This window comes from Schistocerca cancellata, chromosome 6 (assembly GCF_023864275.1).
Source record: "Schistocerca cancellata isolate TAMUIC-IGC-003103 chromosome 6, iqSchCanc2.1, whole genome shotgun sequence".
NCBI lineage: Eukaryota > Metazoa > Arthropoda > Insecta > Orthoptera > Acrididae > Schistocerca > Schistocerca cancellata.
In genome coordinates this window covers 257153448-257177963 of record NC_064631.1, presented here as the reverse complement: position 1 = coordinate 257177963, position 24516 = coordinate 257153448, and the positions used below count along the sequence as shown (strand labels likewise).

Sequence of the window (24516 nt, the reverse complement as noted above, 5' to 3'; positions counted from 1 at the left end):
TACTGGCAGAAGTAAAGCTGTGAGTACCGGGCGTGAGTCGTGCTTCGGTAGCTCAGATAATAGAGCACTTGCCCGCGAAAGGCAAAGGTCCCGAGTTCGAGTCTCGGTCGGGCACACAGTTTTAATCTGCCAGGAAGTTTCATATCAGCGCACACTCCGCTGCAGAGTGAAAATCTCATTCTGGAAACATCCCCCAGGCTGTGGCTAAGCCGTGTCTCCGCTATATCCTTTCTTTCAGGAGTGCTAGTTCTGCAAGGTTCGCAGGAGAGCTTCTGTAAAGTTTGGAAGGTAGGAGACGAGATACTGGCAGAAGTAAAGCTGTGAGTACCGGGCGTGAGTCGTGCTTCGGTAGCTCAGATGGTAGAGCACTTGCCCGCGAAAGGCAAAGGTCCCGAGTTCGAGTCTCGGTCGGGCACACAGTTTTAATCTGCCAGGAAGTTTCATGAATGTGTGTGTTGTTCTTAGTTTAAGTTACTTTAAGTAGTGTGTTAGCCTAGTGACCGATGACCTCAGCAGTTTGGTCCCTTCGGAGTTCACACACATTTGAACATTTTTGAACTGTGTATTCACAAAAACTAAGAAGTGTGTCCGAGTTATGACAAAAGTAGGCCTATAAGTAATAACAAGGATGGAGTGTCATAATTTCTTTAATTTTTCAACTTCAGATCGATGGGGTACTAAACCGAAATTGTGATAAGACTAAAGATGGTGAAGTTAAGATTTTCTTAGTGGTTTTCGATCTGGAAGCTTATAGTTCAATAAGAGAGGACGCAAAACGCAAACGGAATGGTGAGCCCTGTTGAGAGGCTAGAACGTAGGCTAACATAGCGTTTGTCTTCAGAACGCGGTCATGTTGCCGCTGAGTTAGACAGCCAACGCTGCTAAGAATCACCTCTCACTGCCGTATTGTTGCTTAAGACAGATAACCGGTAACGTTAAATATGGGATTAGTTACAAATTCTGTGTGGTATGACTTTCCTGAAATTAGATACTAAATGACATCCCAGTGTCAAACCTTAAGTGAGATTACTTACCGGAAATGACAAGAAAATATCAATTGAATTTAGCTGGACAGTTCTGAACCACACCATGAAGTAAATCGATAGTCATCTAGTTGCCAAACGTATTTTACAATGATGCAGTTCTCCACTAGACTAATAATGACGAATGAGCTGAGATGGGTAGGAGTAGGAATGCTCTGTTTTGGAAGATGCTGCGAAGCCTGCTGCTATAGTACTGACTGGTAGCCAAAATATCGGAAGCGTAGTACAGTGACTTTTATTTACATTTCTGTAACTATGATTTAAATCTAAAGCATAGTTACTGGTGTATTGGCAGAAGAGCCAACACCGTGTTGCTAGAGTCCAAAATGCACGCGTTTACGCTCACGCTGACTGGCGTGAGGTCTGGAACAGTAAAGTAGTTGAGTCTAGTAACAAAACAACGTAGTTGCTGAAATACTTAACTTTAATCCATAATTGGTGTACATCGCTCTTGACTATACATGTTTTAATATCTCAATATAAACTGATACTGGCGCCTTGCTAGGTCGTAGCAAATGACGTAGCTGAAGGCTATGCTAACTATCGTCTCGGCAAATGAGAGCGTATTGGTCAGTGTAGCTTCGCTAGCAAAGTCGGCTGTACAACTGGGGCGAGTGCTAGGAAGTCTCTCTAGACCTGCCGTGTGGTGGCGCTCGGTCTGCAATCACTGACAGTGGTGACACGTGGGTCCGACGTATACTAGCGGACCGCGGCCGATTTAAAGGCTACCACCTAGCAAGTGTGGTGTCTGGAGGTGACACCACAGTTACAAACCCCGTCCAGAATCACCGACTATAACTTAAACATCACTAATGAAGAGCAGGGGGAATAATTTGGATGGACCTACTCTTCAGTAGCTGTCATAGCTATTTTTGTTTTTTATGTCTCGTTTGTACCGCAGACTTGAAGATCATTCACCATAATTATGTGATTCGCTTTTTCATCATCACATGATACAATTACCATTAGGAGAAAATTGATCTTTATAATATTATTCACATAAATCAGTTTTCCTTAAGAATCGTTTCATTGTCACCGCTTCTAAAATATAATAACACAAATAAAGACAACATCACACTGTTTACAAAACATTAATATCCACATACTATTTCACAAGCTGCAAAGAACACACAGTGTCAAACCGCAAAAGCAAACAGTGCAAGGAAATCTTTCTTAATGACCAAAACAACAGAAGTCAAAAATCAGTGAAGAAAGTGAAACAAGTGAGTTAGTACAGTACCATCTCGAAAATGTTAGACAATGTGGGAGACAACGATGCCTACAATTAAAGTATTTCTTAGGTTTATCTGCTGTGTTCAATAGATTAACCCAAAAAAACTATAAAGTGTTCACTGCACTAATACAAATGAATTGTAGCTTACCATGGTAACCTTACAACAGAAGTTTTCTATAATAAAACAAAGAACCCATAATAGTCGTTCCCAAATCGTCACGAATTAGCAAGTTATTATACACTTTTGGCATAAAAACCGTCTCTGGTTATGCGCATTCCATGATCATAATCAAATAGCATTACAGCACTACCTCGAAAGTACGGAAATTTAGCAGTGAACGTAGACAAATAACGAAGCCAGTTAATAAACTAATCAGTGCCCCAATTAAGGGGCTACAATTGTTCATAAAAACTAAAAGAGTAGAAAAAGAAAAAGCAGCAACAACAAGTGTGTGAATCTGTAAGGTTTTCATTTTTAGAATTGCTGGTTACTGAATCGAGGTAGCAAAAAAACGTATGAGGTAGAAGTATTCTAAAGATTTCTTTACTGATTGTCCATCTGCCTGGCTGTAACTTTGTGACAGAAGTAAAAATCTTGTTTCCCACGAAATTCCATTCAAAACCTGTCAGAGTCTTCCCTTTAAAAGGTGAACACTTTACCGTTGAGCCACCGGACAACGGTCGAATGGAGCTCCTCTTTTTCGATTTCTTCACATTTTTCATGGGGCTATTTCGTCTTTGCTTCCCTGCAGTTCCTGTTTACTTCTTGCCTCAGCGACTTGCATTTCTGTACTCCTGAATTTCCCTGAACATTTTTGTACTTCCTTCTCTCATCGATCAACTGAAGTATTTCTTCTGTTACCCACGGTTTCTTCGCAGTTACTTTCTTTGTACCTATCTTTTTCTTTCTAATTTGCCGCGCAAGGTAGCCGCGTGGTCTGAGGCCCCTTGCCACTGGTCGCGCGGCTCACCCCGTCGGAAGTTGAGTCCTAACTCGGCCATTGGTGTGTGTTTCCTTAGCGTAAGTTAGTATAAGTTACATTAAGCATTGTGTAAGCCTAGGGACTGATGACCCCAGCAGTTTGGTCCCATAGGAACTGACCACAAATTTCCAGTTTCCCTTCTTTCCAATTTCTGTAATTGAACGTTTTAGTGGTCTCCATTCCTCTTCAACTGTTCTGCCTACTGAACTATTCCTTATTGCTGTCACTACAGCCTTAGAGAATTTCAAGCGTATCTCGTCATTCCTTTGCGTATTGATTCTTACGGACTAATCTCTTAAACTTCAGTCTGCTCTTCATCACTACTACAGTGCGATCTGAGTCTAATCTGCTCCTGGGTACGCCTTACAAACCAGCATGTGATTTCGGAATCTCTGCCTGAGAATGATGTCATCTAACTGAAATCTTCCCGTATCACCCGGCCTTTTCCAAGTCTACCTCCTACTCTTATGATTCCCGAACACAATATTCACTATTACCACCTGAAACTTATTATATCACTCAATTAGTCTTTCTATTCTCTTATTCCTTGTCCCAAGCACATATTCTGCAGTACCTTTTCTTCTACTCTTTCCCTACAACTTCATTCCGGTCCTCCATGATTATTACATTTTCGTATCCCTTTACATACTGTATTACCGGCCGCGGTAGTCTCGCGGTTCTAGGCGCTCAGTCCGGAACCGCGCGACTGCTACGGTCGCAGGTTCGAATCCTGCCGCGGGCATGGATGTCTGTGATGACCTTAGGTTAGTTAGGTTTAAGTAGTTCTAAGTTCTAGGGGACTGATGATCGCAGCTGTTAAGTCCCACAGTGCTCAGAGCCATTTTTTTACATACTATATTAGCCTTTAAATATCCTCATATACTTTATCTCTTCATCTTCATCTTGCGATGTCGGCATGTATACTTGAACTATCGTTGTGACTGTTGGTTTGTCGTCGATTCTGATAAGAACCAACCTATCACTAACTGTTCACAGTAACACACTCCGTGCCCTACCTTCCTATTCATAACTACTCCTACTCCAGTTATACCATTTTGTGCTGCTGTTGATATTACCCTATATTCATGTGATCAGAAATCCTTGTCTGCCTTCCATTTCACTTCACTGACTCCTACTATATCTAGATTGAGCCTCTGCATTTTCGTTTTCAGATTTTCTAGCTTCCCGATGCTGATTATTGACCAAAATTTAAATGGTCGTGGGTTTAGGACCCATGACCGAAGGTTTTTTGATTACTAATCAAAGGGAGGGATGGGAGCAAAGAGTCCAGGGGTCGCAACCCGAGGCCTGGCCATCATAACCCGTTCCCACCATCCAGGAACGCAGGAAAGCGTAGGGAACGTGAAGTTTATTTATTTATTTATTTTTGTCATTAATATCACCGAGAATATCAGAAAACATGCGTCAGGCGAGGAGGAGGACGCAGAAAGACGTCAGACCATCAACGTATAGTTTTTTCCGAGAAGAACATTCCGATTGCCAGTGAATATATCGGTTCCAAGTGTGGAAGAGGCGGGAATCAACTGTTCTTGACAGAAAACCCCCCGGGTATGGGATGGATTAAGGAAGACACTGCAGAGGAAATTAGAGGAAAATTGTCTGTATTTTGGACTGCGGACAACTGCACAATGGCGTTCATTAAGTAACTGCCAAAATTCAAGCATACTTTTCTCGCCATCAGCTAACAAGTATGTGCTGCGTGTCCACAAATCCACCTCAAAGAGTGCACCTTAGTTTGCGGTAAGTATCCCGCGTCCCGAAAGAGGAGAAATCGAGCAGCTGTCTGATGAGGAGTGGTGCAGTTAGTAAGGGACAATATCTGTGTCACCAAGAACCAGACACCTCTCGCCGATCTGCACACCCGGCAGTGCCCGTCCTTGCCCATAACATCACAGTCGACACACATCGAGGTATCTGTGAGGTGAATCCTGTGAAGGCGTGACCGGCATACCATGCAGACTGGACGTCAGTGTCAAGACAAGGAGCGCACTCAGATCGCCAAGCGGCATGCTAGTCGACTTGGAAAAGTTTCCTCTCAACCACATTTGGTGACCTGTGCTGCTGAAGGAAACCATAGATCGCCTTCGTGGCTGTAACTGCGCCGGAAGTATCACAGTATGGACGTAGTTCAAGGAAAACCTGGCGGAAGTAACAGAAGGGCGGCGGGACGTTCGAAAGTTAGATAAGTGCTGAGAGATGGTGTGGTGCAAGGTCCTCTAGCAACAGGCTGATGAGGCACGTAGGACTACCGCGCGACAACGTCATGCGAGGCCCAATGAAAAGGGCTACCGCCCTATCAGCTACATAATACAGATCAAAGCCGCCACTGCATGGTGGAAAGGTGAGGGTTTCGTACCTTATCTTGAACAGAAAACCGTGGCAAACAAACGAACCTAATGTCTTTAGCATTCGGCGGGCCATAGATGGCGGAATAGGAAATGTCTGTGCCACGAGGGGGATACGTGACGACAAATATACATTTACGTATTATGTGCGTTGCTGCACATCATATAACTGGTGTTCTAAGAGCCGAGCTCGTAGTTTGGAAAGTAGACGCCGGCAGTTGAAGGCAATCATGCGCCGCGGATCACTTGCGAAATCGAGTGCTAAACATCGGAGAGTATCAGCTGCACGCAAAGGAACAGCACTGTCTCCAGGAAGTCCCGCGCCTATAGCCATGGCGCTCGATTTGCTGACTTTAAGGCAGCCACCAGAAGATTCGCCGTAGATGGTAACCCATGCCAGTGACTCACTGACCTCAGCACCGCTACGAAGAACGATGACCAGATCGTCTGCATATGCAGTGCAACTGAACACGTGATGACCGAGAGACATCCCAGAGAAGTGTTGACGGAGACCGCGTAGCAACGGTTCCATGCGGAATGAGTACACTACTGCAGAGAGTGGGCAGTCTTGAAACTCTGATCGACGGATCGAGATGGGAGGAGTAAGACGGACATTGTAGAGTACACGAGACGTAGCTCCACGAAGGAGGCGCATTACGACGTCGACAGTAGCGTCAGGGTAGCCCATATTGCGGAGCGATCGAATACTTGGCTGAAGTCAAGAGCGTGAGGAAGAGCGATTACGTCCCGATAACGGCAGAGTGCAGTGCGGATGTTACTGGCACCTCCCAAAGAATTTTGGTCGGGGGAAATGACGTACCGACCTGTCTGTTTAAGCAGCGTAGCCAACAGCCGGGTAAAGATCTTTGTATCACTGTTGACTAACGTCAAGGAACGGTAATTGTTTATCCGTGAGGTACCCTGAGGCTTGTGGATGGGAATGAGGAAACCGTCTGGAATCGGCACGAAACGTGACATAACGTCCTGGAAAATTTCTGTCCACACTGGCGTCAGAAGGGGACGAAATTTCCGACAAATCTCTAGTTGGAGGCCGTGAGGACCAGGCGACCTGTCCGTGGAACCTGCGTTGAAAGCGTCATGGACTTCTTCCTCCGTGACGTAAGCAATCAGATCCATTGTTGCATCCACGGGAACCGAGCCAAAGGACAGTCTGGAGACCGCTGTAATGTTGGCAGGCCGGGGAGTATAGCGTAACATGTAACATAATGTGCATGGAGGACAGACCTGATATCCCGTTGGGTATCAAAAAGCTGCTCATCATCAGTCTTAAGAACAATAATGAAATCTCCAATGGTGGCGTCGTTCCGCAATGACGTGATACATAGATGGACACTCCTGCGGTAATCCATCGCATGTGCGCGCCCTGACGGCTCCTTCAAGGTGGCGCCGAGAGAGGGACGTGAACTATGCCTTGCCACGATTCGCCATCAGGAGCAGAGTCTTTATCCTGTGCAGACTTCCGATGGACGCTGCCATCAGAAGGTGTAGGCGTTCTCTTCCATTTCCTCAGTGACCTTTGCTTCCCAACATGTGGTTCCGTGACGGATATAGGGGGCGGCAATCGTGCGACATGTGCCAGATGGCAGAAAGGCGGAGATAGGTACAGCTCCATGATCAATAACCTTGGGGTCGCGACAGACAGCTTATGTCTGCTGACGATCGTCGTTTATGTGTATCGCCTCTGGAAGGGGTGTACGAGAGGCAGGCGTTACGTCCAACGCGTCGTCGAGAGCAGCCGACACCGGTACCGACTGATTCAGAGGGAGCGTAGCACGCAGCACCACCGCAGACGCGTGACAGAGGTAACACTGGAAGGAGCGACATCTCCGATCGGCGTCTGAACCAGTCTACGTCGGAGACATTCAGAACGGACATGACCTTCCTGGCCACAACCTGAACTGGTGCGCTGTTGGCCATCGACGTGACGACAGCCCTGCAGCCGCCAATAACGAAGTAGGAAGGAACGTGTTTCCCTTGTTAATCTTTATCTGACGGGCACCACTGAGAACACGATACGTTTCGAAAGTCTTCCACGTTTCAGCCACGTGACTGACGACGTTTCTGTAAGGTTTAAAAGCGACCCCCACAGCATCTGACGGTACGTCAAACGGGAGTTCGAAAACCCGCAACGTTCGGAGGCCAAAACCAACATGATGATCCACTACAGTCCCTAAATGTCCGTCAGAGTATCGAAACTTGAGATCGTTAGCGTGACGCCGCACACGATGGCGCACAGCTCGTCATTCGCCAGCTGTATGTGCACAATAGTACTGAGGATCGAAAAATGTACTCCGAGAACATCTTGTGGCGGGAGACGCATTTTATCCCGTATAAAACGTTCAACATCATACGCCTTCGGTCGTTCGTGATCTAATAGAAAAATTAATTTAATTGTGGCTTGGCGGTAAGAAAACGCCGTGATGGTCAATGAAGTCGGACTCTGAGACAAGCCGCTACATGGCGAAACTTCCCCTTTGGAAAATTATGAATGACTGTGCTGGTAAACTTCTACGTTATTTGATACAGACACAGCTGAGTAAAACTGAACGTACTCAGTTCTCTCTTCACTTATTCTGATCATCACTAAACTGACACACAATATTTTTAGCGCAACGCAGTCTGACCTTCAATAATCGCTACAAAAGAATGGCCCTGACTAACAATAACCTATACCTTTCATGAATCACTTACCTCACAAAAATCTTCGTCACTCAAACTACTGAAAAACAGCGAGCGCCAATACTGCCAGCTTAATAAAAGATTCTAAGTACTGAAGTTATACTGATAGGCATAGTCAGCAAATGAAAGATTTTGATAGAAAACAAAAAACGTATTTACCTTAATTATATTCAAAAGTCATCATATAATATCTATCAGTTCATGACAACCAACTTTACAAATTTCTTTTTTCTGGCAGACACGTCCAGATCGTCCGCCCAAAATTCTTGGCATTTCTTTCCCCACATCCACCACTGCTGGCGGCTCACCTCCAACTGCACGACGCTACGCGCTGTTCACATCCAACTGCCCAACACTACACAAGCGAATATTCCAACAATGAGTTCAACCAGCCACAGACTGCACACAGCACAGTCCGCGATTTTAATACAGAGCGCTACGTGGCGTTATCAACATAAAAACCTAAACAGCCTACTTACAACGTAAGTAAACAAACGCGCGCGCGCTCCCAAGTAGCGTAACAGACGAGACCCAAACAAGGCGTGCGCGCCTCACCACAACCTAAGGTTCAAAAAATGGTTCAAATGGCTCTGAGCACTATGGGACTTAACATCTATGGTCATCAGTCCCCTAGAACTTAGAACTACTTAAACCTAACTAACCTGAGGACAGCACACAACACCCAGCCATCACGAGGCAGAGAAAATCCCTGACCCCGCCGGGAATCGAACCCGGGCGTGGGAAGCGAGAACGCTACCGCACGACCACGAGATGCGGGCACAGCCTAAGGCCGACTGCCCCTAGACCACAGGTCTGTCGCTAATGGCAGCTAAACTGTATCTTCTGCGTCTCCCTCTTGCTTTTAAAAGACATGGAGCAGGCAGCTACATAGTTCACCAAGTAAATAGGCCAAGGAATTTTATTTGCATTTCTGTATCTAGAGATCGAAGCTAAATCGTAGTTATGAACAGTTTTCTAATTCACCGACTATAGCCGACACACCATAAATTAAGATTATAGAGAATTACTTGGGAAACTGGCCCAGCTCTTCAGTAGCTCCTGTAATTTTTGATTTTTTATTTATTTTATTTATTTATTTTCTGCAAACTGAAAAGCTTATTTTCTGGACACAGTTCAACAGCAGCAGTTTCTGCTGTTTCTCTTAATCTGTGATGGGGTAAAAGTTGCTAAAATATATGTTAATTGCATGGACATCTCATGTCGCACAAACATCTCATGTCGCACAACCACACAGGCAATAAATAAATTACTTCCACTATTTTTTACATTATTTAAAAATTATTTACACTGTCTACTGTTCGTTTATCTGAATGTAAATTCCTATTGGAACGAAATCCTTTTGGTTAAGAATTATTGCTGGAAGGCTTAATACTGACAATAGGCCGGCCGAAGTGGCCGTGCGGTTAAAGGCGCTGCAGTCTGGAACCGCAAGACCGCTACGGTCGCAGGTTCGAATCCTGCCTCGGGCATGGATGTTTGTGATGTCCTTAGGTTAGTTAGGTTTAACTAGTTCTAAGTTCTAGGGGACTAATGACCTCAGAAGTTGAGTCCCATAGTGCTCAGAGCCATTTGAACCATTTGAACTGACAATAGATTTAGTCATAGGTGAACAAAGTTCTTGGATGACAGATGAGATACTGAATTGACATAGCACTGAATCACGTAAGTCGAAACAAAGCATTACCTCAAAATTATTGAGATCCGCGGGAGAATATACCATGACAAAACTACTCCATCGAATACGCAAGCTATATGCCATTGGAAAAATAGCGTCAGACGTCAAGAACAACGCAGTAGTTCCAATGCCAAACGAAGCACTTGCTGACAGACGAGACTGACACCGAACGATCGATCTAGTAACTCATGGTTCGAAAACAGTGGCAAAGATTGTTTACGGACGTATCAAAGAATGTAACTAGAGTAAGCCGGGCTTAGGGGAGATCGATTTGGATTCCGGAGAAATGTAGGAACGTGTGAGGCAATACTGATACGATCTTAGAAAGTAGGCTGAAAACAAGCAAACTTCAGTTTCCAACACTTTTCAGTGTTAAGAAAATACTTGACAAAGTTGACTGCAGAACATATTGATATTCTGAAGGCAGTATGAACAAAATACAGTAAACCTAAAGTTATTTACAACTTTTATAAAATGGTTCAAATGGCTCTGAGCACTATGGGACTTAACATCTGAGGTCATCATTCCCCTAAAACTTAGAACTACTTAAACCTAACTAACCTAAGGACATCACACACATCCATGCCCCAGGCAGAATTAGAACCTGCGACCATAGCGGTCGCGCGGTTCCAGACTGAAGCGCCTAGAACCGCTCGGCCACACCGGCCGGCAAGTTGTATAAAAACCTGATTGTGGTTGAAGGACATGAAGGGTATTAGTTCTTGAGAAGGCAGTGAGAGAGTGTTGCAGTCTAGTTCCAAAGTTATTCTGTCTGTGCATTAAGCAAACAGTCAAGAACCCCAAGGGGAAATTTGTAAAGGAAATTAAAGTTCAGAGAAAAAATAAAAATTTTGAGTTTTGCCGATGATATGGTAATTTTGTCGATAGTGGAAAAATAGAGGAATAGCTGAATGGTAGGATAGCGTCGTGAAAAGAGGTGATATGATAAATATCAACAGAAGTACAAAAAGTATAATGAAATGTAGTTGACTTAAACCAGGTGATGGTGAGTGAATCAGGTTAGAAATTAAGGCCCTGAAAGTAGTAGATGAGTTTTGTCATTTAGGCAGCAATATAAGTGAAGATGCTAAAGTAGATAGGACAGAAAAAGCAGGGTGCAACACTAAGAAAAACATTTCTGAAAATGAGAAACTAGTTTACATCCAATATAAATTTAAATTTTGGAAGGTCTTTTCGGGAGGTACTTCTATGGAGCGTAACCTTGAATGGAACTGAAACGTGGTTCAGAAAAGAAGAAAACAGAAACTATTGAAATGTGGTGCTTCAAAAAAATGCTGTTGATTAGAAGGGTAGATCAGTGAGGAGGTACTGATTCTATTTGGCAAGGAAAGATATTTATTTCTCAATGTGACTAAAAGTAGAAGTCGTTTAGTAGGACATGTCCTGACGCATCAAGGGATCGTGGTTTGGTAGTGGCTGGAGGTGGGTGTAGGGGAAGGGGATGGTGGTAGGCAGTTGAGAAAGGCCACAGTTTGAATATGGTAAGTAGGTCCAAGTGGCAGCAGGTTGGAGGAGCTATGTAGAGATAATGTACTTGTTGGGTTAGCGTAGAGAACTATATCAAACCATTCTTCAGACTGAAGACCACAGCTGCAACAACAGCAACAACATATACATAATTCTCTAATGAAGTGTTTTCTTTCCTCCACTTGATTTAACTTGTCATGACTTCCTCTCTTGTGCTAACCGCTCCATCTGCACTAAACGTTATCAGTAATATGATGCATGCATTTCAATATCTGTCTTCCCCTGCAGCTTTTGCTTCTATGGCTCTCGCGTACCACGGGTATTTTCGCCTACTGCCTGAACGCTTGTTCTATCACCCTGTTTTACTTAATATTTTCCAGTGTTAGTTTCGTCGTCGTTTCTGCAGCTAAGCTCATTTTTTCTTATCGGGCAATTGTCATCATTCTTGTGTAAAACTACACGTCACACGAATAGACTCACTTATTTTCCGGTTTTCGGATGAAAATATAATTGTGTCACAAAAATTTTCATGGATGAAAATTCAAGGATAAAAGTTTTAGAATGCGCCATTCACCTATTTTGAATATATATCAGGCATTTTCTAGGATGGTAAAAGACTGAGGAGTAGCAAGTATCTTGGCTGTCGCCAGTTGTTTTGAGCTTTTGTAAAGAGGCGTTAATTTGTGAAGTCGAGGTAGTGCATCAGAAGTGTGGTATAGACGAAAATTGGTCTACAAACTTGTTTACACTCTTGGGAACGTTCATGCAGGACGTGCTAACTTTCAATGAAATTCTGAATATTGAAAGGTAGGTGTCGGTGGACCGGTAGCACACAGAACATGTGCAGCGCCCATAATTTCGCTGGTGTGCCAGACGATAAGATTTGTTATGCAAATTATCTACGGATTTAACAGGGACGGTTTCAGGCCCAAGCGACACAAGACGCCGCTTGGTGTGCCAAAGTGAGAGGGGTACGAGAGGCGCAATAACACTGAGATTTGCATACAGGACTATCATAATCAGTTTGTGCCGCTTGCTGTGCCCCTGGCTCCCAAGTATAGGATTTCTATATTGTGCATACCGCAGTTGGTAGAAAAAATTGACACGCATGAGAATGAACGAGGGAAAAGGGGTTTGGCGCGCCTTAGAATAAGTCACTTGTGTGCAAAAATTTTCTCAAATCGGTTCTGGGAATTAACACAATAACTGTAGCAAACAACGAATTATGGCAGTAAGCAACAAACTGCGAAGAAGAGATGATCCCGAAAACAATGAAGAGTCTGGAGCACAGTTGCCACCAGTTTTGATTGTCAACCGATACAACAACGTCTTTGAGATTTTGTGAAAATTCTTCTTAGCAATTTGTTGCTTACTGTATCACTGCTTTCAGAGCAGTTCGGACTTATTTTACGTATCATCAGAAGATGAAATTAAAATTAGGGCCACCGTTTCATCCATATTAGGCTACAACTACAGTACTATTTAACGTAGTAGTCTGTTTTAACAATTACAATATCTTAGTTCTCATACGAAGTTTCTGATACCCTAGAGGCTTCGCTAGTACAAAAAATCAGGAACTGATGGTAAAGCAAACATCGCCTTTTGCGAAGCACTGCGTAGAAACTTCACGCCAAACTTAGAGTGAAGGACCTCCTACTGATATTTTTGCCGGCCGCGGTGGTCTAGCGGTTCTGGCGCTGCAGTCCGGAACCGCGGGACTGCTACGGTCGCAGGTTCGAATCCTGCCTCGGGCATGGGTGTGTGTGATGTCCTTAGTTAGGTTTAAGTAGTTCTAAGTTCTAAGTTCTAGGGGACTTATGACCTAAGATGTTGAGTCCCATAGTGCTCAGAGCCATTTGAACTGATATTTTTATTTCACTCTGTCAGACATTCACTTTATGTTGACACGGCCATTCGTCAGACGCATTTCACTCTCGCTGACAAAGCATTATCAGTGATTATACTGTAATTAATAAAAGTACATGATATTATTCGTCATTTTGACTATCGCAGAGAGACTTCCAGTATCGCTTAATGAGGATGATTTCAGGCAATAGAGACATACTGTCAGCGTCTTATGCTCCTTTTTAAATGTACTGATGATAACTGCTTCTCCCTTTGTGTTATCAGAAGCACAAATCGAGTTTTCTCGCCGGGCCCATTTGTTTACGAGTTTTGGAGCCCACTTCGCTTCCTTGACTTGAAACCTTATGTCGTCCCAATGGAAGTGTCCTTAAGAAAAATTGTTTGTAAGTTCTAATGATACGAGGGTTGACTAAAAAGTAATGCTTCCACCTTCGCAATTCTTCAACAGTTGGCAGCATTGGTATGCGGCAAGTACTGGCTTATTCCGTAGCCTCTTCTCTACAGCTCCAGTTGGCAGGAAGCCTTAGCACTGAAAGTTTGAGTTGTTACAGTGTAAAGTACGGAACGTACGCAGACGGTCGGTCAATAGGATTTAAGCAACGTGCAGTCATTGAATTCTGAACAGCAAAACGTGTCGCTCCAAAGGAGATACATCTGAGAATGAAAACAGTTTATGATGATTGTGTTGATGTGACTACTGCGCAACTTCATTCTCGTAACGCGAGAGGAGTTGCTGGCAGATTTCAAGTCTGTGCGCTTTCATTTCAGGGGTCAACATCCGGGGTACCCATCGTGCACAGATCTTTCGATAGCCAAGCAAAGCAACAATGTGTCCCACACGTTCTTGTGAAATGCCGATTGCGCTTGCAATTTCTCTCTGATTCAGGACGATCGTCCTATCACTCTATTTGTCAACATTTTGCTTGAGAAACTTGGTGGTTGCTGTCACAGGACGTCCAACTCTCTGTTTGTCACGCAGGTCAGATGTTCCCGCCTCAACACCTTTAAATTTACTCGCCCAAAGATGCACAGTACTCACATCAATACAATCGCCATAAACTGCTTTCATTCTCTGATGAATCTCCTTTGGGGTGACACCTTCTGCTATCAAGAATTCAATGGCTGCACGTTGCTTTAAATCGTATTGACCGACCATCTGCGCAGGGTTCCATACTTTACACTTTAACAACACAACCGTTCAGTGCCAAGACTTCCCGCCAACTGGAGCTGTACAGAAGAGGTTACGGAACAGGACTGCCGCATACCAATGCTCCCAACTGTTGAAGAGTTACGAAGGTGGAGGCATTACTTTTCAGTCAACCCTCGTAACAAGAAGAGAAAGTCACATCTCCTCATAATCTTTACAGGATCACCACGAGCGATGGTGGAAAATAAAAAGAAGTGAATCGCGTCTAGCAAATGAGTTTCTCAGATATGTGGAAAAATTAACTGCGGCAGCTTCTGAAGAGGAAGTCCGTCTAAATAATTATGCTTGCTCTTTGTTTATGGTGTTTGAGTTACATTCGATGAGTATTGACATTATACGTAGCTACGCTTTAAATCAAAATCATTGGACTATGCTTCAAAATTTCGGTTGCCAATAAACGCGGTAGCAGCTGGCACTGCCGCGTCTTCAAAAGGTGAGCTTCACAACAACCAGCCAGCTTATCACGTCGCCTGAACAAATATATTCCTCCTGTCGCTAGTCTAATGGAGAATTGGCAATATTGTAGAACATCACTAATTATCTCTGTTAATCAACAATACCACAGTGGGATAGGCTCTAGCCGCACTGGCTCACAACATCAATGGTAACTCAGCCGTACGGTGAAGGGAAACAGCCGACCGCAGTGGCCGAGTGGTTCTAGGCGCTTCAGTCCGGAACCGCGTGACTGCTACAATCGCAGGTTCGAATACTGCCTCGGGCATGGATGTGTGTTATGTCCGTAGATTAGTTGGGTTTAAGTAGTTCTAAGTTCTAGGGGACCTATGACCTCAGATGGTAAGTCCCGTAGTGCTCCGAGCCATTTGAACCCTTTGAAGGGAAACGCTGCATTGGCTCTCGGTTCTAAGCAGATAAGAGGCCTCAAAATTATGTCTGCTCTTTACCTCTTCTCTTACCGAACTATAAGCTTCCAGATCGAAAACCACTAGGGAAATATTATTTTCACCATTTTAAAACTTATCGCAGAAGAAAAAGTACAGTAGGGATTGCTCCTTAATAGGTTCCCTTGAGACATCAGCAGTGTGTAGACGGGCGTTCTCGTATAGTAACAACACTAGTTACAGTTTCCTAGGTCACTTTTCGTTATGTTGCGACTCCAAGGCGCCGCAGTTGTTGAAACAGATATCAACTGCGATGGACGCACCTCCGGGGTGCAATTATTATCATAAAACATCTTGTTTGTGCCACTAGATGCACCAGTTGCATAATGTTATGTTTTGAGAACTTACACTAGCATATGCTTCCATGATTGTTTAGGGTCAACCGTCATTTTCTGATTATTATATTAATCCGTAGTGGTTCAAATCCCAGCCTGACAGTCATGATGACTATGTGAATGCCTGCCTAAGGTCTCGGTTCGATTAACACATCAGGCAATCACTTTTGACAAACACAAAAGACCATCTTCACCTCTGGTAATTCCATTTATACAATGATGGCTTGCACCGCGGTTCTGAAGTCACTTTAAACATGTCCTTCCTACTTCGTTAGAAGAGTGGGGGAAAGTTGGGTATGACAGTGGCGGTAGTTACGCCAGGTAGAAACTACGTCACAAGTTGCACATGTCTCGGTTAGGATCCTGATCTAGCACAAAAGTTTCCGTCGTATCATTTCAATGTGTATCATGCGCGCACCAATCTAAAGGTGACAATTGATTACGATTTTAACACCTGTCCGTGCGTTTTCAGCAATAGGGATAGCTACCAGTTTCGACTCCTAGTCGAACACAAAACTTTTCGTCATATCATTATAGGCTCGCACATGCCACTCTTAGTTACTGGTGAAAAAGAATTCGATAGTCGACATCTCGTCGTACGTAGTCAACGACGATAAGTCGAGGGTTCGTCTCCTGGTCAGCACAAAACTTTCCGTCATATTATTTGTGGTTCAGACATGTGAACATCTCGTTACAGGCAAAATAAACCGATATTTAACGTCTTTTCGTCACTGGAAGTCAATGACAACAGGTACTGGGTTCGAATCCCGATAGTCTCTTCATTCCAGTTATAGTCAGCTCGCTATTGGTGAAAAATTACGATTTCTAACATTTGACAGTGCTCAATTACCAACCCCATCAGGTGCTTGGTTCGAATCACCTTCAGAGCAGTGTGGCCTCTAGAAATAACCATTTAGTGCTGTCAAACGGCTGTACCGAAATGAATGCAGAGGACCTGGAAGATAATTACGTTATGTGACTTGCATAAAAATCAGGAGAAACGCAATTAGGTCGTTCGGATACTTTTGAATGCTATAGTACCTTTCATCTACTTGACCATCCAACCGTCATCGTTTTTTATAGAATCTTGATTTTGAAGTAGACTGAATTATTTGCGGTCCCCTGTAGCGCACACTTAAAAGTAAGATAAGGCTATATCGAAGTAACACGCTTTGCAGGTATGGTTTCTGAAGCAGTTTTTAGTGGATGAATACCTTGTGTACCTAGGAAAGAATAGTAGGCAAAACTCAGTGTACAAAAGTAAAATATTTTATAAATGCTAAAGGTTGCTCAAACATTGCTCATATTAGAAATGAAACTTGTGACCTGAATCCAAGATATAGAATAATTAAGTACTTCAAAACCCGGTGTGGTTTAGACACCCAAACACTTTTAATAGGAAGTAGACAGGATGTATGGTACCCTGAAAAGAATGATCAGATAATGCATGAAGCAGAATATTCGTAAAGACGGATTCAAGAAGTAAGAAAACCGGAAAAACAGTAGAAGAAGAGAAAATAATTTCAGATTAAAATTAATGTACGCATACTCGTATGTTTATGAGAAACAATCAATGGCAACTGAATTTGAATGCATAGAGCCGTAGCCTTATTGCCTCTTGCAGACTGGTAACATCTAACTATCCTTTTTAATATGTTATAAAACCTTATATCAGACGAATTTCTAATAAGCAGTCAATAACGGAAAAAAAAATGCTGTCAGTATTTTACATCTTTAACTGTGTGTGTTTCATAGTCAGCACACAAAGAAGCTGCAAGTTCACATTAGTGTCGGAAATGGTATCCTGACCATTAAAGATTACGTAGCATCAACTGGAAAGTGATTCGAATATGGGCCTAGTGATATTCATTTCCCTCCAAGTTTAAATTGGTATCCGAATAAACGAACTTCTTAATTTTTCTGGCTACTTCAAAGGTCGCATTGTGTTGCTGGCAAATATTCCTCGTGGAACCTATTCACCAATTACAAATATAAATGATATTCAAGGATGAATTCAAAACCGGGAATGAGTCTCTAATAGGGGCGAATATTATGATAATGCCATGAAATCCTACCTAATACATTATTTCTATAGCCTTTGGTTTCCGTTGTTATTCCAACGATTTCAAACTGATGCGCTAACACCCTGCTGCCCGTTGAAGAACTAGCTGAGAAGAAACCCACACACCATCAGTTAGCTGCCATATAGTCCTTAAAGTCTTGAAGACATTGAAGTCTGTACACGCGTGAGGTCACCAAATGTTTGTCATAGAGCCAGTGATTTAGGTCCAAGTAATAGTGCTATTCATTTTTTAATATTATGACAGAAACTTCGACAGCGTATCACGTTTACAGTGGATCTCATGCTATGGCAGCAGGGTGCCGACTTAAATATCACGTAATTTTTCTCGCCCCCGACTTCGCTAGTCTCTGTGACGTCGTTTCCGAGTTAATTAACAATCAGGCAATTGTGCGCGCAAATTGAAGAGGCGCGACAGGCAATGAGTCCCACGTCCAACTTTTGTATCGCTCTTTCGTTAGATTTTATGAAACCAAACGAAGAACACGCTTGGCGACAACGTCCGTGGGAGGGCCTATTCAATAAGAGCACGCAATGGTCTGACTGCCTAACTTCAATGCCAGTAATCTCGGAAACGGCGCTAGGTATCGAAATTTTTTTTTAACAATTGTTTCTCAGCACAGCCTACCCTGAATTACTCTTGCAAGTTTTCAGACTGTTTCTGACCACCCTCTATTCCCGCATTGGAGTCGCGCTATGTTGCATGTACGCTGCAGCAAAGTCCTCAAACGGAAACTTTTTTATCGCTTCTTAGCGTCGTTTCACAGTTGTCCGACTGTCGGAAGGTACATCGTGTGAGGACATCCTACGACACCACAATTGCTGGTGCAGGCTAAACGGCACCCAGTAGCCACGCCACTGCTGTGGGAGGCCGGCGGCCCCCACTCCATAGCCGGCTGCCGTCGAGGGCAAATCAATGCGACCAAAGAAACAGGTGCTGCTTGACATTGGTGGTGTTCACGTCTGGCGGTATTTGACGTCTTCTGTTGCAGAAGACAATGCATTTGTATTCTGTGACGTGAAACGATACTTTTTGTTGCCTGTTTCTATTATGATTGACGTTGGAACTTTTTAGAAACCAACATTACTTAAAACGAAAGGAAGTAAATCAGACCCAATTCAACTGCTGCCTCGAAACAAAAGTAAGGACGCCATACGACTTTGTTCAGTGGGATAGGTCCACCCTTAGATTGCTTCAACGACGGTGAAGTAGTGAAATTCGAGCTGAGAGTGTTACAAATCTTTTCTGAAAGCAAAAAACGAATAAAAGGCAGTAAATACAACTGTGGCTGCTTACACTAACACATCCCATGGACGGCTTTCACAATAGGGTGGCCACTACCATACTCTACAGTCCTATTACCAAGACTGCACAGGGACGTTTTTCACATCCCTCGCTGTCTCAGGCTACTCCGAAACCGAAAGTTCGATCTGTTGCAATATTATATTTTAATACACATGTTGATGGCTCTCGATCTTCCACCATAATGGAGTCCATGAACATGAGGTGTCAAATATGAGGTAGCCAAGGAAGTGGTAACGTGTGTTCTACTATGCCAAGACTGCTTGGTAGCTACAATAGGAAAACACAGTTAATTAGCGGGAGTACAAAATAAGAAAGTATTTATTACTTAACTTTGCTGTAGTCCATGATCAAAAAAATGGCTCTGAGCACTATGCGACTTAACTTCTGAGGTCATCAGTAGCCTAGAACTTAGAACTAATTAAACCTAACTGACCTAAGGACATCACACACTTCCATGCCCGAGGCAGGATTCGAACCTGCGACCATAGCGGTCGCTCGGTTCCAGACTGTAGCGCCAGTCCATGATCAGTTGGTTGACAGTTATAGAAGACGTGACTAAACGAAGCGTCTGTAGAATGACATAATTTACAAGTCACAAATATTGCAGTGATGAATTGATCTCTCGTAATCTAGAATGTCGAATCCGGTGAATTTTAAGACTGACTTGGAACGGAGCTATAAAGACTTGATGGCAGCAATGACTGAGTTGCAGACGATGACTAACATCAGCGCTGGCTGACCGCTGAGCGAACTGTAGACTGGCACGACTGCACTGCTCTCCTGCTGCACATGAAGTGGCCTAGCGGCGCCTCGCGGCGAGCGGAAGTACTGCAACTGGCTGTGTACTCTTGGCTAGCACAGCCGTTCTTCTGTTCCGTTTATCGAGAGAATCGCATCCGGCGGATCGCTCTCTCAGCCGGCGGTGTGGTCGTATGACTGACGACATCACATATGTAAAGGTTCTTAAATGTCCTCCAAACACATAATATTATACAATATGTTCAATGAAGCCCTCTGAAACATGAACAGAAAATACAGTAAAATTTAAAATATTTCATTTTCTCTGACTGTGACTGCCAAAATGTGTATGGGTTAGATACATTCCGCAAAGGATGCGTGCGGTTTTGGACTGAATCCTCTATTCTTAGTTGCACGTCGTTAAAAGCGTGCGTACTTATCCTACAGTACTTTCAGGTTCTCAGAACCTATAAAGAATGCCTCAGTACCGTATCTTCTCAGGATTATTGGGTGAAGCCTTACATTCTATTTCTTCTTTCCTTCAGGCGACTATAAAGCAACACAAACGCAAATAACATATTCCAAACGTACTTAGCTCATAGTCAGAATTACGCCTTACGTACTGCTGTCGCTACACTCCGTCAGCTACACAACTGGTCATTAAAATTGGTACACAACGAAGATGACCTGCTACACACGCGAAATTTAACCGACAGGAATAATATGCTGTGATGTGCTAATGATTAGCATTTCAGAGCATTCACACAAGGTTGGCGCCGATGGCGACACCTACAACGTGCTGATATGAGGAAAGTTTCCAGCGGATTTCTCATACACAAACAGCAGTTGACCGGCGTTGCCTGGTGAAACGTTGTTATAATGCCTCGTGTAAGGAGGAGAAATGGGTACCATCACGTTTCCGACTTTGATAAAGGTCGGATTGCAGTCTATGGCGATTGCGGTTTATGGTATCGCGACATTGCTGCTCGCGTTGGTCGAGATCCAATGACTGTTAGCAGAATACGGAATCGGTGGGTTCAGGAGGGTAATATGGAACGCCGTGCTGGATCCCAACGGCCTCGTATCACTAGCAGTCGAGACGACAGGCATCTTATTCACATGGCTGTAACGGATCGTGCAGCCACGTCTCGATCCCTGAGTCAATTGATGGGGACGTTTGCAAGACAACAACCATCTGCACGAACAATTCGACGACGTTTGCAGCAGCATGGACTATAAGCACGGAGACCATGTCTGCGGCTACCCTTGACGCTGCATCACAGACAGGAGCGCCTGCGATGGTGTACTCTATGACGTACCTGGGTACATGAATGGCAAAACGTCAATTTTCGGATGAATCCAGGTTCTGTATACAGCATCATGATGGTCGCATCTGTGTTTGGCGACATCGCGGTGAACGACCATTGGAAACGTGTATTGCCGAACGGAGTGGCCGTGCGGTTCTAGGTGCTACAGTCTGGAACCGCGGGACCGCTACGGTCGCAGGTTCGAATGCTGCCTCGGGCATGGATGTGTGTGATGTCCTTAGGTTAGTAAAGTTTAATTAGTTCTACGTTCTAGGCGACTGATGACCTCAGAAGTTAAGTCGCATAGTGCTCAGGGCCATTTGAACCATTTATTTATTTATTTATTTATTTTTTTACACGTCTCGCTCACCTCTTGTTTGCATTAACAGCACTTTGAACAGTGGACCTTACATTTCAGGTGTGTTACGACTCGCGGCCCTACCCTTCATTCAGTCCATGCGAAACCCTACATTTTAGCAGGATAATGCACGACCGCATGTTGCAGGTCCTGTACGGGCCTTTCTGGATCCAGAAAATGTTCGACTGCTGCCCTGGCCAGCACGTTCTCCAGCTTTCTCACCAAATGAAATCGTCTGGTCAACGGTGGCCGAGCAACTGGTTCGTCACAACACGTTAGTCACTACTCTTGATGAACTGTGGTATCGTGTTGAAGCTGCAGGGGCAGCTGTACCTGTACACGCCATCCAAGCTCTGTTTCATTCAATGCCCAGGCGTATCAAGGCCGTTATTACAGCCATAGGTGTTTGTTCTGGGTACTGATTTCTCAGGATCTATACACCCAAATTGCGTGAAAATGTAATTATATGTCAGTTCTAGTATAATATATTTGTCCAATGAATATTTGTTTATCATCTGCATTTCTTCTTGGGGTAGCAATTTTAGTGGCCAGTAGTGTAGTTACGGCACACGCCAGCCATGTTGACCTACCCGACAGCCGTACACCCGGCCCAGTTTACATGACAGCCAGACAAGGCAAGCAGCCATTAGCGCAGCTTCGAAACTTGCTTTCACCACCTAGTGTCGCCGTGTGAACTAGCCCTAATATAACGCTACTGTGTGATGCAGGTGGGAGGCAGCGGCTCCTTCAAAGTGCGTTTCTCCGTGGGGCGGTCGGTGCGGTTGTCGACGCGCGGCAAGAGGACTCTGCTGGCGGTGGCGCCGGCACCGGACACTCCGTCCGCGTCTCCGGAGCTACACAGTGGCCACGGCCACGGACACAGCCATCAGGAGCAGCGGCGCGCCTCCGCGCAGAACGTGCTGCGCGCGCGGCGCGGCGTCGTCCGCATGCTGATCGCCGTCGTGCTGGCGTTCGCCGCCTGCAACCTGCCGCTGCACGCGCGCAAGATGTGGCAGCTGTCGCCCAGCTACCCGTTCGACACGCCGTTCGCCGCCGTCTTCTCGCTGCTCACCTTCCTGGCGACGTACCTGAACGCGGCGCTCGACCCGCTGCTGTACGCCTTCATGTCGCGCAACTTCCGGCGCGGCGCGCGCGAGCTGCTGTGCGCGCACCTGCCCGGCGTCGACCGCAGCAGCGCCGGCGGCGGCGCCCTGGGCGGCAGCGGCGTGGGCGGCAGGGGCGGCAGTGGCGGGTCGCAGGCGCGCCGCCGCCGACACCGCCCCCGCTCCTGCTCGCCGCTGCAGAGGCGCAGCTCGTCGCGGTCCGTGTCGCGGGCCGCCAGCGGGCACAGCTGACAGCCGGCGGCCAGCCCGCGGCCCGACCACGTGTGAGCCGCCGAGGCTGGCTAAGCGACGCCCGTCTGCTGTCACTCCGGCCACTGTTCGCGCTCGAGACACTTCGCACGCGCTCGAGATGCGACATTCTTGTGGAACGTATGGCTGTATTCACACCAGCCACACTGACAAGCAGCATTACGTGTCTAAGACATATGAGAGCTGCGATAGCTGAGTAGCTGAAGTTGTCTGTCGCTAACTATCTGGCCCCTGCAACACTTTCTAAGCGGATGATGGCCAGAAAAAAGGTTCACTTCTGCGTCTTTTTTGTCCTGGATAATTACCGGGTGATCAAAAAGTTACTATAAATCTGAAAAACTGAATAAATCACGGAATAATGTAGATAGAGAGGTACAAATTGATACACATGCTTCTAATGACATGGGGTTTTATTAGAACCAAAAAAATACAAAAGATCAAAAATGTCCGACAGATGGCGTTTCATCTGATCAGAATAGCAATCATTAGCATAACAAAGGAAGACAAAGCAAAGATGATGTTCTTTACAGGAAATGCTCAATATGTTTACCATCATGCCTCAGCAATAGCTGTAGTCGAGTAATAATGTTGTGAAAAGCACTGTAAAGCATGTCCGGAGTTATAGTGAGGCATTGGCGTCGGATGTTGTCTTTCAGAATCCCTAGAGATGTCGGTCGATCACGATACACTTGCGACTTCAGGTAACCCCAAAGCCAATAATCGCACGGACTTAGGTCTGGGAACCTGGGAGGCTAAGCATAACGAAATTGGTGGCTGAGCACACGATCATCACCAAACGACGCTCGTAAGAGATCTTTCATGCGTAAAGCAATATGGGGTGGTTCTAATAAAACCCTATGTCATTCCAAGCATGTGTGTCAATTTTTACCTCTGTATCTACAATATTCCGTGGTTTATTAAGTTTTCAAATTTATACTGACTTTTTGATCACCCGGTATGTAAATTTAATCCAGTGCTACTAGGAATTTTCTGTCCCCGCTGAGGCATTCAACTTATCTCTCATCCCAGATGTACTTGACGGTAGGGTTTTCACCACGTCGTTTGCCAGTTTTACGGCACCAGTGTTGTCGTTTGGTATCTTGTTTGTTGAACGTCATCTGTAACAAGTAGTTGGCGACTGTACAAAAGGAAAGGACTGACACAGTGAATTTATAACACAGTTTCACTATTCCTCAATCAATGTGACTGCACACAGTGGAAAATCCAGGACCGAATAATGACAATATTATGAAAAGGGTAGACTGCCATTCACGGTATAGTGAACATGTCAAGTGGCAGATGGCATAACAAAAAAGACTATTAACCAAGTGAGTTTTCGGCTAAAGACCGTTATCTAATGTAGACAATACACATACATTCATTAAGCGCAACTTACACACACATGGCCACTGTCTCAGAACACTGACGCTTTTTCTCGGAATCTTCAGGCTACTGCGCTTTACAAATTTTATGGGTGGACACCCTTGAAGTATACCAATAACCCGCAAAGTCTCATCCAGAGCTGAATAACCGAACT

General features: G+C 44.7%; 1 pseudogene; it reads left to right on the top strand.

The window, feature by feature from the left end:
• Nucleotides 1-23179, top strand: part of LOC126088271 (trissin receptor-like) — a 196680-nt pseudogene extending 173501 nt beyond the window's left edge.
• The last annotated feature ends 1337 nt before the right edge of the window (nucleotides 23180-24516 follow it).